Source organism: Primulina huaijiensis, chromosome 7, assembly GCF_012295235.1.
Source record: "Primulina huaijiensis isolate GDHJ02 chromosome 7, ASM1229523v2, whole genome shotgun sequence".
NCBI classification, from domain to species: domain Eukaryota; kingdom Viridiplantae; phylum Streptophyta; class Magnoliopsida; order Lamiales; family Gesneriaceae; genus Primulina; species Primulina huaijiensis.
The window spans coordinates 18,197,269-18,214,091 of record NC_133312.1 but is presented as its reverse complement, the minus strand read 5'-3'; the positions used below and the strand labels follow the sequence as shown (position 1 = coordinate 18,214,091).

At 35.8% G+C, this 16,823-nt stretch overlaps 1 pseudogene; it reads left to right on the top strand.

The window, feature by feature from the left end:
* The first annotated feature begins 10,899 nt into the window (after positions 1-10,899).
* LOC140980180 (B-box zinc finger protein 22-like) lies at positions 10,900-14,056 on the top strand (annotated as a pseudogene).
* Positions 14,057-16,823: the final 2,767 nt, after the last annotated feature.

Genomic DNA, 16,823 nt, shown 5'->3' with positions numbered 1-16,823 from the left:
AAGTTGTTTCGCAAATATGATACAAGGATTTGTCTCTATTAATATTGAAGAATGAATGCAATGTTTTTCTAGGAATTAATTTTTAACTAATATTATGGGTCCGATAATTCGTTTACACAAACTAAACTATTAATTTTTGTGTGGCTTTTCCTACATTAAAACCTAGGTTTGTTGTCTTCTAAAAAACAAAAAACCGATGTTTGCAAACATTCTAATATATATATCGAAGGACTAAAGTGTTATTTGAATTGTTGAAATTTTAAAAAATAAAAATAAAAGTGTTTGTTAAAATAAAAATAAAAAACAAAAAATAAAAATGTAATATTAATATTACATAAAAACAAAATTGAAAAAAAAAATTGATAATCCATTTTTGTCTCTATCAGACCCAACGAATATATAATATAGATAGATATCTTATTTATTAGTATTAAATAAAATAGAGAAATATCTATAAAAATTTTAATTTTAAAAATATAAATAAATACAACAGAACACCCGCACATGGTTATAATTTGTACGTGCCAAACCGCTTTATCCCACCTTCGTGGATATCTCTACTATTTTATTAAAGCTGAGATGCACATAAAAACTACCACTGCGGACACCAAATTTTTATTGACTCTTTTGCCCTTTTATCTTTTTGCTTCACTTCAAAAATATTTCTCGCTCAAAAACTCCACATCCACGATCTCCTCCAACAAACCACCCACTCTGCACGATTCTCTCAGATATTGTTGATTGGGTTAATTGAGATTCAGTACCTTTTGTAAATAAGTTTGGGTTTTAGTACCTGGAGAGAGAAATTTTCTTTAAAAATACCAAAATTGCCCTTTACCTCCTATTTTGATTTTAATTGATCCCCGCGCTTTCGAAATGGTATCAGAGCTGTAGGTTGATTTATTTCAAACACAAAATATATTATTACAAAGAAACAAAAGGTTTGAGGAGGAGAATCTCAAAAAATTATGAATCCGAACTTTTGTTCGAGAAAAGTAATTTACAAGAATTATTCCAATATTTTGGAATATAAACAAGAGAATCTAACTACTGTTAGATATCAGAAACAGATAGGGAAGCATCAGCACCCTCAGGTAAACTTATGATTCAAACAAATAAGTTTCTGGAAATAGTTCCAGATTCCTCTAAGCTCTCTTTAGACCTTAGAGAAATCCAGAAAACAGTACAAAATTATGGCAACATGCTATACTTTGTACCTCAACGAGTTGAGAAGATCCTTGAAAACCAAGAAGAAATTCTTGGAATATTAAAGGATATTCAAAACAGAATTCAGAAACTAGAACAACAACCAAGTTCTAGTAAAAGATTTTCAGAAGGATGGTTACCACCATCATTTGGTACTGAACCCTTGTTACATCAAGAAGGAAAGGCCAGAGTGGTTTCAAAACCATTGACTGAAGAAGAAAAAATGATTAATCTAATAAAGTCTGTCTCAGAAAAGAAATTTATCTGATAACAACTTTAGAAAGAATTGGTCTAGAGGATCTACAAGAGCTTGCGGAATCCTTCGCAAATCTCAAAGTTGTAGATCTTAATATGAATGTAGCAGGAAATGAAACATCTGCTATAACTTGGTCATCCTCTCAGGAACCACCCAGAGAAAGTGTGGGATCTCAGAATGTAAACATGAGAGAGTCTCAATCTGATTGCCATACTGGTGGAGGATCACACCCTGCGGGAACAAGGTCAAGGAAAAATCAAATTCGTTTGCACCAAACACCCTATGGGAAAACTGTTTTAGATCCTATACATCTTTATGGGGTTATGCTTAACCTTGATGTATTAGATTTTAAAAACAGGGAAGATCTCATAGATGACTGGACATCTGCTATGAGAATCGCAGCAGGGACACTTGATCTCAACAGAGAAGGATTCATTAAACTCCTAGAAATGAGTCTTATGGGATCAGTGAAAATTGCTTGGGACATGACTTCGGTGGAAACCAAAGAATCAGTCCTAGCAAGTGAATCTCTTAGCGAGATTGCAGGAAGAATGGCTACCCTGTTTAAAGCACAATTTATAGGGGTAGACTATTTTAATAGTCAAGATATAGAGAAGAAGAAAAAATATATTCAAGCTCTGTATAGTCTTGAACTACATGATATATGTTTAGTGGATGAATACATTATGTTATTCACTAAATATAGATGGAATTCGGGAGTCGAAGAAGACATAGCTATGCAGCTTTTCTTCGCAAAAATGCCAAGCCCTTGGAGAGAAATGCTCATAAGGGAATATGTACCTGGAAATCCAGATACATTGGCACGAAGAGCTTCTTTCCTTAAAGGAAAATTGGCTGAATGGTGCCATTTGACAGCATTACAAAAGAATTACAAACGATTAAGGGGTATTCACAAACGTACTCCTTTGTGTTGTAAGGAAAATGATCTTCCAACAATTTTTGGAAGTAAACCACAAAAGCGTAGAAGGAAAAGTTTCAGAACTCAACCTTATGCTAGAAGTGGAAGAAGTTCTTGGAAACCAAAAACAGTTTGGTCTAGACAGAAAGCTAGATCTTATAAATCTGGACAAAGAAGCGGACCATCTAGAAGTAGGATATCCTCCCAAGCATCGAGTACATCTCGAAGTACTGAAAGAACACCTACAAAGAAAAATTTCAGAAGAGCTCATACACGAGCTAATGAAAGTTTTAAGGATTGTAATTGCTGGACATGTGGAGCAAGAGGTCATATTTCGACTAACTGTCCAGAAAATGAAAAAAGAGGTATCAAACGCTTCGATCCAACTCCGGATATTGAAGAAGCAGTTTATTACCAAGATCTTATTCAGGTATACCGATTTGAGGATATTGCCTCAGATGAAAGAATATATGAAGAAGAAGAAGTCCTAAGTCAGGAAGATTCCGATGGAACTGAATCAGAATCTGACTGAAAACGAGGTGTTTCGACACGAAACACATGAAGATCTGTCTGGTTTCTTTAGCCAGACAACAATATCCCATAACATGGTCCAAAGGATCATGAAAGAAAATCCTAATCTACAGATATATCAAGGATTCTCTGCAGGACAGGCAGAAAAGTTCTTAGGAAATCTTGGCCTAAGAAATAGAAAGCATCATCTGATCTATAAAGTTTCCAGAAGGGAAATGGCAATCCCAATGGAACTTACTGGAAATAGAATGGAGATGCAATTAATTCCTTCTGAGGAAATAAAGGAGGAATTACAAAAACTCAAGATCGAAGTAGCAAGGACTATGTCCTGGATTCATATTGGAGCAATCCAAATTATGATAAAAGCTACTTTCAAAGAAGGTATAGATTCACCCATTGATATTGCTATATGTGATAAAAGAATGTGAAACCTTCAAGATTCAGTGCTGGGAACTATCTCAGGAAAGCTCTGTGCAGGCAAGATTGTAGGAGTAATCTATCCAAGGATAGCCTACAACCTGGCAGATCGAGATTTTAGTCGAGCCTTGACATTGCATCAAAATTTGAAGGAAAAAAGACTGATGAAGGAAGGTAATAGACCATATTCTATTACCTATCAAATCTCATATGCTTTATCTAATACACATCATTCAGAGTTGTTTATTAGAAATGAGTTTATTGAGATACCAGAAATATTCGGAAAAGTTGCTCAGGCAATTTATCCGGAACGAATTGAATTTCCTGTAATACAGGAAACAGATATCCAAATACAAGACAAACCGATCCTACAAAGGAATCAGAGTCTTAGATTGGAATCAAGAAGACTATTTTTTCAAGGAGATAGAATAACAAGCTACAGATGGGGAAAAACCCATGTCCAAGAAACCCAACATGAGCTAAAAAGTTTTTCAACAATAGGAAAACTTAGATGCCCAGAAGGGTGGAAGGAAGTCGAAATAGTATTTGATATTACGAAACAAAGGAATCAATTTCCTTGTAATACCATCTACTATTTAGAACAACCTATGATAGGAACTTACCAAGGAATGATTCAAGTAGGAGAATTGGAAGTTAATATCACAGGGATTCCAGGAAAAGAACCAGATCAATTGGTTCTTGGACTAGAGTTTCTTGAGGAACATAAACCTTGGAAACGTCTAGAGTATGGAATGGAGTTTATGGCAGAAGATAAGATGTGGAAAATTCAATGACCACAAGTCCATTCTCCATATACATTCCAGTCGGAATGTTATATGAACAATATAAGGCAGAATATTTTGCTGCTTATATTGATTCAGGTGCTGGTATTTGTACAGCAAAACGAGGAGTTTTTCCAACAAGTTTAGAAGAAGAATTACCAAAGATTGCTGGAAGGGATTTTTCCAGAAGAATCTTAATCTTATGTAAAGGGATTAAGATGACTGAAATAATGATTGGAGGTGCTTGGCAAACACCTTGGTATAAGGTGAAGACCCCACCAATTTATTTTCATGATACAGGAGCTGACATTTTACTAGGAAACAATTTCCTACAAATGTTCAAATCCTATACTCAAAAAATTAGACTAGAAGATTAGTGTTTACAACCTCTTGTAACCACAAAATCATAGTCCAGAGACTAAGAGAGGCATTTTACAGAAAATTGCCGATCCAGTTTCGCACCAAGCGTGGTGATTCAGGACAACTCCTGAACCCAAAAATGAAAGATTCCAGAAGGTTCGGAGAAACAATGCTCCAGTTAAGAGAAGATAAAGAACTCCAACCAAAAGAGATAGAATACCTTAAGATAGCTCTACATAAAAATGAAGTAGAGTTTGAATCTAAGGTATCACTGGAAGATGTCAAGAAGAAGATCAAGGAAAATTATAATGAAGATCCCTTGGCATGGTGGGACAGAAATCAACTCAAAGCTTGCCTTAAAATCAAGGAAGGCAAAGAGTATGAATTTGTCCGTTGCAAGCCCATCCCAATGAATATCATTGACCAAAGGGATATGCAGATTATAATCAAAGAACATTTGGACCTTGGTTTAATTAAAACAGGAATGTCACCATATAGTAGTCCAGGTTTTCTGGTAAGGAATCATGGTGAGATAAAAAGAGGAAAACCCAGACTAGTTATTAATTATCAAGAAATTAATAAGATTCTGGAGTTTGATGGGTATTTTATACCTAGTAGAGAACATCTAATAAGTTGCATACGCAATGCTAAGATATTCTCTAAGTTTGATTGTAAGTCCGGATTTTATAAGATTCGGATGCAAAGATATTCTCTAAGATTGATTGTAAGTCCGGATTTTATCAGATTCGGATGCAAGAAGAAAGCAATAAATTCACAGCTTTCTCTACACCTCAGGGACATTATATTTGGGAAGTATTACCAATGGGATTGGCCAATTCACCCCAGATATTTCAAAGAAAGATGGATAATATTTTTAAAGATTATTTTAAATTTATGTTTGTTTATATTGATGATATTTTAATAGCGTCTAAAGATATAAATGAACATGTTAAGCATTTGGAGATTTTCTCTAATGTTTGTAAAAAAAAAGACTGGTTTTATCTGAAAAAAAAAGCAGTCATTGCGACAAGAAAGATTGAATTCCTCGGAATTGAAATCGATGAATCAGGAATTATTCTGCAAGAACACATAGTGGAAAAAGTGCAGAATTTTCCAGAAAGTCTCAAAAACAAGAAGCAACTTCAAAGTTTTCTAGGAGTTGTTAATTTTGCTGGGATGTTTATTAAAAACCTAGCAAAACACAGGAAAGTGTTTAGTCCATTATTGAAAAAAGATGCTAGATTTATATGGACGGATGAACACACAAAAGGACTATGCCAATTAAAGGAGATTTGTAAGAATCTTCCAAAAATGGCTATTCCTCAAGATGAGGATGATCTGGTATTGTATATCGATGCTAGTGATCATTGGTGGGCAGTAGTTCTTACTAAGTTCACACCAGATGGAGAACAACCATGCAGGTATTGTAGCGGTTTATTCTCAGATGTAGAAGCCATGNCAAAAATGGCTATTCCTCAAGATGAGGATGATCTGGTATTGTATATCGATGCTAGTGATCATTGGTGGGCAGTAGTTCTTACTAAGTTCACACCAGATGGAGAACAACCATGCAGGTATTGTAGCGGTTTATTCTCAGATGTAGAAGCCATGAGATGGCATATCAACGAGAAAGAATTTTATGCAGTAAAAAGGACTTTTGAAAAATGGCCATTATTTTTACTTGCAAAGAAATTCACTTTGAAAGTTGATAACACACAAGTGAAAGCTTTCTTAAGGAATAGAATTGAATCTAAACCTGAGAAGGCCAGATTATTAAGATGGCAGGCATTATGTCAAAATTATATTTTTGATATTATGATCATAAAATCTCATGAAAATATTCTTGCAGATTTTTTAACAAGAGATGGACAGCATTGACATTGATGCTATTATCAAGATGCAGAGGCATTTGAGGGAACACCTTGAAATGCTTCAAACCGAGTTCAACAAGTTGGCCGTAAACGCAGAAGTTGCGGGAAGGCTTCAACAAGCTGATAAGAGAATTGTCTCTGATCGAATCACAGGATGTTTACAGGCATATACACAGTTATGGTCTGTAATGCAAAGGCCTATCCTCCAAGGCATTGAGAAACCATTGGTTTCCCAAATGGAGAGTTTTCGAGTACAGGACTCTATACCTGGAGCAGGGGATTCAAGTACCCCTAGCACAAGTGTTAAGTCGATGAGTCGGCTAAAACAAAAATTGAGACTCCAGATCCTTATCTCGAGTCCTCAAGTCAACCCTTCACCTCGGGGATTGAAGAGGGAGAGATCAACCTTAGGCCTCGTACTGACAAAGGCAAAACTAAGGTTGGTATTAATGAAACTACAATTTCTCCATTTCATGTTTACCAACAGAATTGGGAGAAATTAAACACAAGAATTGGCATCAACCCAGCCATGGTTCGAGTTGATGTTGCAGGAAAATATCCTAGGATATGGATGAAACAAAATTCATATCCAAAGGAGGTCAAAGCCTGGTATGAATTTGGGGCTCTTGCCTCAGTTTATACTACTTCGCCCAGCTTCCCGGAGATATCAGCATTACCAAAATGGATTCAGGAAGCTGTTCATGAGACTTGGGAAAATAATGATCATTTGTCCAGAGGAGATGTTTTGGAGCTATACTTTTTCAGTGCAGCACCAGAACCAGCAGGAAAAGGCTCACACGTAGCCTTTCATTTTATCAAGCTAAGGAGGCCAGACGTGAATTCTCAAAAATTTATAAAGGATCCTCCTACAAATGAAACCCCTTAGTCTCTTTATTTAATGAAGATGACATGTCTACCAAGAGAGCATGGGGTATCTGGGTCTGTCTCACAGAGATGGACAAAGTCAAGTTTTCATTTAAGTTTTACCAAAATTCTTTAAATGGATCATTCCTGTTAAACACTATGACAGGAAAAACTACAAGTTTTGCAGAAGACCTATTCGAAAAGAACAGAAATCTTCTGTGGAACAGCAAGCTGCTGGCTAGTAAAGAGACTCGCCGAAAATTCTGTAATATGGCACATATAGGAAGATGGTCAGAAAACATCTGTCCCGAATGCCAGAATCAGAAAGAACCGGAGATCGGTAAGGGATTCAAACCAAGATCTGATCGGAAACATACTACCGAAGCAAGGACAAGTGGGGAAGGACCACATTCACATTTTCCTTGAGGATACAAAAATCCCAAGATTCCTCGACAAAATTAAAAGGGACATGTGACCAATCCCACTCACCAAAAAGAAAATACACCATGAGAGTGGAAGGACAGGACCACCAATAATCGGTGGAAAAATGACAAAGAACATCGGATACCTTATCTTTAAAGATAAAGGAAATCCAATCAAAACAAGAAACTGGACCCAAAAATTTACAATATAAATACGGGTAATTTGGAACCAGTAAAACACGCCAGAAAAATCAAAACTCAAAGATGTATCGAGTATATCTTAAAGTTTTGAAAAGAAGGATAAATTACAAGAGAAGTGAAGCTGCTGCTCTCAGATAAATAATTAAGATGTACAAAGAAAAGGGTGATGAGATAACAGCAGATCTATTCCAGACTCATCTCTATTTGTATCTCGGAGAACTAAGAGAAGATGAGAAGTTGATTTCTAGATTAATAATCTAGAAAAAGACATTTTGCAAGAAAAGTGGAGGGACCATTTTAAAGGACCATTCAACCACTACATGGTCTCAAGGCAAGCTGTAAAGGCTTATGAAGAGTTGAAGTCCGAGTTTCAAATCCGAAGGAAGCCTTCTATAAATAAGACAGAAAGAAGGAAGTGAAGATCATCGAACATTTTCCTCATTTCTTTCAAAACCAATTGCAATATTTTCTCTTTCTAGTTTGTGTGTTTTCAAGTTTCGGCTACTATAAGTAGCTAAGCAAGTTCCTCCTCCTCTACAGGAGGTTTCAATGTAATAAAAGATATTTGTGTTTGAATAAAGAGATATTTGCTCTTAGCCCCTCTCATGTATTATTTTCAAAATTTATCTTTTACTGTACACTCTAAGGTAGGAAACGAATTAGAGTTGTGCTAAGTGCTGCTGAAGGAATCTGCGTCTGTAACCATCGGTTGCGATCATGTGGTTGAATTGTGAGGAGCAGTTCGTAAAATACGGTGTATATAACCCGGTGGCATTCTGGTCAAAAAGGTATAAGATTTAATTTATTTTACGGAAGCATGATAGGCCATTAATTTAAAAAGAAAAATCAATTTAATTAAAAAGAGGTTGAGGGGTATTTTGAGAAAAATAATAAAATTGGGTAGTAAAACCAAAGTTTAAAAATTTTGGGTACTGAATCCTAAGTTGCCCTTGTTGATTTACCCTTTCAATTCTTCTCTCTCGAAATTTTCTGGATCCTCACAAATCTTCTCTCTCGGATCCTCACCCTCCCGCTCTTGCGCTTCGTCTTTTCGCCGTACTGGCATATATTATTTTAATTTGATTTCTTTTCATTCGATCAGTAAATTACTTGAAGAAATCAAGGATCTGTTTATCTTGAAAGGTGAGATCTTCGTTTCAAGAAACCGTAATTTATTAGAAGCGAAACGATTATTACTTTTCTTCGATTATGTTTCTAGAACTTTTGAGTTTGAATACGGGTTTCTCTTTTTTGATCCTATTGTATTCGTGGGTTTTGGTGCTTTTTTGCTCTTACAATTGTAATCGATTGATATGTAATTATGAACTCCGGGCCTCCTTTGATTTATTGCAATGGCTAATTTGACAGTTATTTCCCTTTTTAACAAATGGACTGTCGATATCTGAAGTTATCCACTGGGTGTTTAAGAATCAGACCTTGATGGAGGACTGGAGTATTTTAAGTTGACTCTTATCTGAATGTTCGAAGTTTTTTGAGTTTTTTGGGCCGTTATTTTTCTTGATTATTCCTTAAATTTTCATCTGTGCTTTTTCCTCCATGAACGCCCCGCCCCTCCCACGGAAATTATTTAGGGTGTTTTTATTTAAAATTGGCTTTGGATATCTTTTCCCTAAAATATGTGTAAACATTAACTTTACATAATCGGAGCTCATTGCAAAGATGTTCTGATCTATAAAGGCTAAATATACTAGAATTTTTTTTTCTAGACAATCTACTTCTTTATCTTGCAACTTTAGCAAAATATGTGCATTGGAAAAATGCAAGTATAAGTGCTTATTTGATCAGCCCACTATAAATATATGAGGTCTAAATCCTTTTTTTTTCCACGTATGGCTTTCTGTTGTGACATTATAAGATTCAATCTCATTAGTTTTGTTCAAATGATTATGATTGACGATTTTCATCTTTCAGAAGATGAGAGTGTTCCAAATCTTCTCAAAAAGGAGCAGCTGAAGAATAACTGGGATGATGAAGATTTGGAAGATGATGACGTGAAGGACTCTTGGGAAGATGATGATAAGCCTGATGTGGTATATATAACTTTTTAATGTGATACGTTTCTTAACAATTTTTAAATGTGGATGAAAAGTGACCATATTATATTATCTTTCGCTCAATTCATGATGTGCTATCTGATACTTCTATATTCATTTTTTTTATGAGTTGAAGTATGCATTGTGGAATTACCCACCCTTCTGCCATCATCATTGAAGGGTAAGGTCGTGCGTTTTGTACTTCTCTATGATTTTTTTATGTAAAAGATGTAAAACATTGTTGGTTAAAAATAGTCATATCATGACACTTGCTTTAGTAAAAAGTTATTAAGGTTTGGTTAGATATTACTTTAGTAAAAAGTTGTTAAGGTTTGGTTAGATTTCCTCCTTTTCGGTAAGAACTTTACGAGGAATGTTTTGATTAAATGCAATGGAATAATGTTAAAAGGGAACTTTGTTAATTCCTGTCATTGGGAAGTGTTTGATATGCAATGGATTATGGAACATACTAAAAGTGCACTTTTTTACTTTATGCAATGGATCTGTACAAGTAGAGGTAGGTTAATCTCTCTCTTCTTCTCTTTGTTACCGTCAAATTCATTTTATTTTATATATTTATGTTTCGCATATTTTCTGTGAATTCTCTGTGTGTGTTTTTTTTAAAATTTTGCCTACGCTCACACTGTGATTGGAACTTTTTGCATTTTTGTTTTCGATGTTCAATGTTAATGTAGTCATGAATTAATTTTTTTGGTTTGTTATCATCTATCTAATTTTATTTTATTTTTGTACAATTGGTGTGAAAATGGTGCTCAATTTTCTTTATCGTGTTCTTCTTAAGTTTCTATGAGTTTTTTAAATGGTTTTTAATGTGTTAATTTATTTGAGGTTGACATATTTATTTAAGCTTCGGAATCAATGACATTTCAATAATATATTCATGATATCAAATATTTTGGTGTAATGGTGTTGTGATATCATGAATATTTAATATATCCCGCTCATATATTCAGGACACACGCGTGTGCGTCGGTTGCTAGTATAAAAAGAAGAATCCATCATACAGAAACAAATTCCGAGACCTTCCTGAAGACACAGTTGTCTCCTCTTTCGAATACAACTCCTGGCTCCCCCCTCCCGAACGGTCTCCTCCTTCGTAGAAATTTATTAGGAACATCAATTTTTTACCATTTTGAGAGGTGGGTTCTTCGTGATTTCGGTAGTTCCGAAGCAAGCATGAAGATTCAGTGTGACAGTTGCGAGGCAGCGGAGGCGAACGTCCTCTGCTGTGCCGATAAGGCGGCGCTGTGCTTGAATTGTGACCAGAAAGTGCACGCCGCCAATAAGCTCGCTAGTAAGCATCAGAGGGTTCCCCTTTTTAGCTCCCTTTCCCAGATGCCCAAGTGTGATATCTGTCAGGTTTGTTCATCTCCCTCAACTTTTAGTTTTACAATTTAACTAGAGTTTTTGTTGATTTGTTTTTGTTGGTTTTCTGCGTGTTGTTAAGTGGGATTGTAGTGGTTGGGGTAAGGAAATGAACAGTATGTTGTGATTTTTTTGAACGCATTCATGTTTCTTATTTTATTAGGAAAAAAAGCCCTTTCCGGTAGGGATGACAATAGGTAGGGTATGGGTCGGATTTCATACATTCATCCCCATACTCATTTATTAAATTCATCCCCATACCCATCGGGTATTGAATTTCATCCACGTCCTCATATCCATCGGATTATCGAATACTCATACCCTACCCAAATACCCAATTATCATATACAATTGAATTTTTTCAAATTTAAATTATTTCAATGAAGTTATGAATATTTAAAAAATTATTTAAATGAACAATAAGAAAAATTATTCACGCTTTATAATAATAATAAGTATATATATATAAGAAAAATGAAATTTTATATATTTTCTTCTCTTTTAATATACAAAGCATCGTTTTCTTTAATTTTCAAATTTATGATTATATGTATTGAAAACTCCGAAAATCGGTGGATTGACTGATGAATCTTTAATATAAATAAATATAATTACTATATATATACATATATACATACATATATATATTTATATATATTAATTTAAACGGGTATTCGGGTCGGGTGTGGGTCGGATTATATCAAACCCGCCTCCATACCCGAACCCGAAAATCCACATACCCGATTACCCAATTATTTAATCGGATCTAAAAATCCCTCCATACCCTCTTCTATTCGGGTCGGGTATCGGATCCTCCAACGGGTTCGGATTAAATTGCCATCCCTAATTATATGTGCGCTAACAAGGCATGTTCTTAGACTCGAGATGTAGAGAGGATCAGCGCACTAGAAGCACGCCAAAGTTCATGAGCCATGGCGCATGTGCCTTTATCGCAAAGCAATAGCCTTGGTTCTCGTTGAATTCCCAAGACTGACCAAATGAAAGAATTGTGTATTCTAATTGAAATTCGAAGTCATTTCATTTGTATTGTAAACTGTAACAGTGTCTTGTTGAATGGCTTGCGAAATTGGTATTAGTGCCTACATGACAGAAACTTTTTGATACATTAAAATTTTTAAATGTTATTAATCTGTGTGTTAGATGTTCCACATCCATTAGATAAAACCATTTGAGAGTTGCGATTTGGACAATCTTGTTCACCCGAACTAGTTTTTGGGGTTGAGTTAGGTTTAAGTCTCAAATTTAACATGCTATCTTGTTCTCCCGTTATGTTTTGGACGTGTGCATTTTGAGTGGACGCATGTGCTCCTTAATGCACTTTTAATAATTCTAGACTGCACTTGCATTTTCACAGTCTTTTCACGTCTGATTATATATCTCATGCACTATGAGTAGTTTTTTATGCTTCTTTCACTACATTTGAAGGAGACAGAGGGCTATTTCTTTTGCCTGGAGGATAGAGCTTTACTTTGCAGAAAATGTGATGTTACCATACACACGGTAAATTCCTTGGTGTCGGCCCATCAGAGGTTTTTACTCACTGGAGTCAAAGTAGGACTCGAAGCAACTGAACCTAATCCATCTTGCCCATGGAAGACTCGCTCTAGTGAGAAAATATCTGAAACCGAACCTCGTTCTATTTCAAAGCAGATGGCTCTAGTGCCATCAAATGGTCTACACAATAAAAGTGTGCCTATCCAAGCTGGTTTAGGGGATCATTTTTCATCGCCAGAGCTTTCTTTTGCGGGAGGTGTTGCAACTGGAGGTGTTTCACAATGGCCGCTTGAGGATTTCTCGGACTTGGTGATATCAATCTGAACTATAATTTCGTGAGCAATGATTCCTCTATTTAATTCATGCTTTTATAATATTGTTCATTTTGACAGTTGTTACATGTGTGTTATCTAGAAAACTCAATTATGCTAAAATTTGTTGCCAAAAAACCCATATGTTCAAAATCTATCTTTTTCTTCCAAATTATGTTTGATTTATGATTTTGTCTTCTTTTTGCTAACGAGATTTCTATTGTTTCGTCATTTGTTTATTAAATATTGCAAGTATAATAATATATTGAAGCTATCGGATCTAGTTTTTGCAGTCCCGCTTGGTGAGGTTTGGCTTCATGTTTTTCTATCAATCATTTTGTGTCTCAAGCTTTTAAGACAAGCGTGACTTTTAAATCCGATATCTGCTGCTTTACTAGCCATTGGCCATTCGAACTAATGCCAAATATATACATCAGGCGGATGGTGGGAAGCTTGGAGACTCCGATTGCTCCTCAGCTGTCCGAGCTGCTGATGCAATACTCGGTGTTGACGAGTGTATGGATCTTGTGCCGGATGCATTCTGGGCAGTTCCACAAATTGCTTCACCGCACACAGCATCTGGGCTTTATTGGCCTAAAAATGACCAGAATCCGTTGGACTGCGCAGTCTCGGTGCCCGAAATATGCACCTCACAGTTGCATAATTTCTATCCTCATCAACATCAAGGAGACGTTACTAGCTCAAAGCGAAAGAGGCAGTTCTGATGTATCCTTGGAACTTGTTTCTCCTATCTCAAGCTGTCTTGAAGTTTAGACACACTAGCGCTTCGAGGAGCTGCAAGCGGTGTTACTAATTGAAGAGATATCATGCCTTTTCTTGAGCTTGAAATGGGTTGTTAGAACTTGATTGTTGTTTTGCTATGTCTAAACTGATGTACGCAAGCTTATTCACTTTCGTAGGATTTGTTTGTTTTCTTGCAATTTGTTGTTGGTGCTTTTCATTGGTTTAGATCCTGCATCTTGAGATAATAATATGAAAATAATATATAAAACTGAACACCGAGATTTACGTGAAAAACCTCTAAAAATTATTATGGTAAAAACAACGAACAAGATGAAAAAAATACACTATAAAATTTTATGGTATACAATCACTTACTGTGTTTTTAAAGAGAACACAAACTTTTTTAATATAAGAGAACAAACGTTTCACAAATATTATAGAACTAAACACTCAAATGATATGAGATGAGATAAAAGAACGGAAATGAGATATTAGAGAATGGGGCTCGACGCGTTTCATTCATCCTCATCGCGTTGATACCACCTACCTCAATAAATTCTCGCCGACATGCACTTACCTTATTAAATTTCACCAACCACCTACATTCTCTCACTTAGAGATTTGATTGAGAATCAAACACATCTCTACACATCCTTTCAATCTTGTCATTTTCTGCTGCTTACGTTTATGTAGGTCACTTGAGGATCTACACCACTCAAACTTATCAGTGTTCACTGGTTTGGTCATAACATCAGCTATGTTATCATTTGTATGGATCTTCTGCATATCCACACTTCTTTTTTTAGAACAAAGTGAAAACTTTAATGTGCTTAGTCTTGTAATGAATGGCTGGATTCATTGCGATGTATAAGGCACTCTGACTATCACAAAATAAAAGAATTTTATCTTGTTTGTGTCTGATCTCCTCCAATAACCTTTTAATCTATATTGTCTCCTTACAAGCTTGAGTAGCTGTCATATATTCTACTTCTGTTGTAGATAACGTCATAACTGTTTACAGTTTTGAAACCCAACTTACTGCTTCCTCAGCAAGTGTAAACACTTAACTAGTAGTGAATTTTCTCTTATCAGGATCACCTGCATAATCTGAATCGATATAGTCCCTGAGTATAAAATCTGATCTTCCATAACATAATGTATCATTTGAGGCACCTTTAATGTATCTAAGTATCATCTTAACAGTAATCCAATGCTCTCGTCCAAGATTCGTCATATACTGACTGACTGCTCCCACTACTTGTGCAATGTCTTGTCTTGTACAGATCATGGGGAACATCAAACTTCCCACTGCTGATACATATACTATTCGAGACATCTACATCCTCTCTACTTTACTGCTAGGACACATCTCAGAGGATGACTTGAAGTTAACAGGAAGAGAGGTCGAAATTGGCTTACTATCTTGCATGTTGAAGCGTTGCAGGACTTTCTTCAATTAATTGTTTTGGGAAAGTCAAATCTTTCTGTTACTTCTGTCTCGGTGAACTTGCATCCCTAGATTTTTGTTTGTTGGTCTTATGTCCTTCATATCGAATTCCCTAGCAAACTATGCTTTCAATTCTTGGACTTTATCTTTGACGGGGCCTGCTACTAACATGTCGTTCATATACAACATCGAAATGATATAATCATCACCAGACCTCTTAAAATATCTACAAAGTTCTGCACTCAGTCTACTGTATCTAAGACTCGTGATATATGGATCAAATCTCTTATACCAATACCTCGGCGCCTGTTTGAGATCGTACAAAAATTTGTTCAACCTACAAACCAAGTTTTGTTTGCTTTTTTCTGCAAAACCTTCTAGCTGGAGCATATATATATTTTCTTCAAGTTCTTCATGAAGAAATACAGTTTTCACGTCTAGTTGTTCTAGATGTAGGTCAAACACAACATATAATGCCAACACTACTCCGACTATTGTAAACCGAACTATAGGAGAAAATATCTCATTGAAATCGATATCTTTATTTAGAGTATATCATTTTACCACCAATCTAGCATGATATCGCTCCACTTGGTTATTATCATCACGCCTGATCTTGTAGACCCATCTGTTACCAATGGTCTTCCTTCCTTGTGGTAGTGTAACAATCCCAAGTTTTATTTCTGTCTAATGCCTCCAATTATTCCAGCATTGCTGTCATCCACAGGGATACATCCGAGCTTTCAGTAGCCTCAAGGAAACTCGATGATTCACCATCCTCTCTTAATAGACAATATGCAATATTACTTTCAATGACATAATATGAAAGCCAACATGGTGGTCTTATGTCTCGAGTTGACTGCCTCATATTGGATACCTCAGACTCAACATGTTCTTATTCTCATGCTTTGGTATTGCTTAACAAGAAATTTGACATTCGTCTGTCTTATTTTTCACTTGAATTATTGTAGTCTCTGAATTCAGCGTGCCTTTGTCTCCTTTTACTTTATCTTCCTCGAAGATAATATCCATGTTGATGACAAGCTTGTGGATAGTAGGATCCCACAAGCAAAACTTCTTTACTTCATCAGCCTAACCCAAGAAGATACGCTTTCTGGATTTTGAATCTAACTTCTATCTTTCTTGATATTTGTACAAAACATACACATGACTTCCAAATGTATGCAAATGAGAATAATCAATCGGCTTCCCAGTCCACATCTCCATCGGAGTTTTCAAATCAATCGTCATTGAAGGAGAACGATTGATGATATAATTAGCGGTCTAGACTGCTTCCGCCCAAAATGCCTTGGCTAGACCCGCAGTCCTAAAAAAGAATCTTGTTCTGTCCAACAAGGTCCTGTTCATCCGCTCCACCACTCCATTCTGTTGAGGTGTGTAAGCCGTCTTGAACTATCTTTTGATGTCCTCATATAGGCAAAGTGCATCAAATTCGTCACGATATATTCTCCCCCATTGTCAAACACTTGATTTTCTTTTTAGAATCAAGTTCAACCTACCCTTTGAAATATTTGAA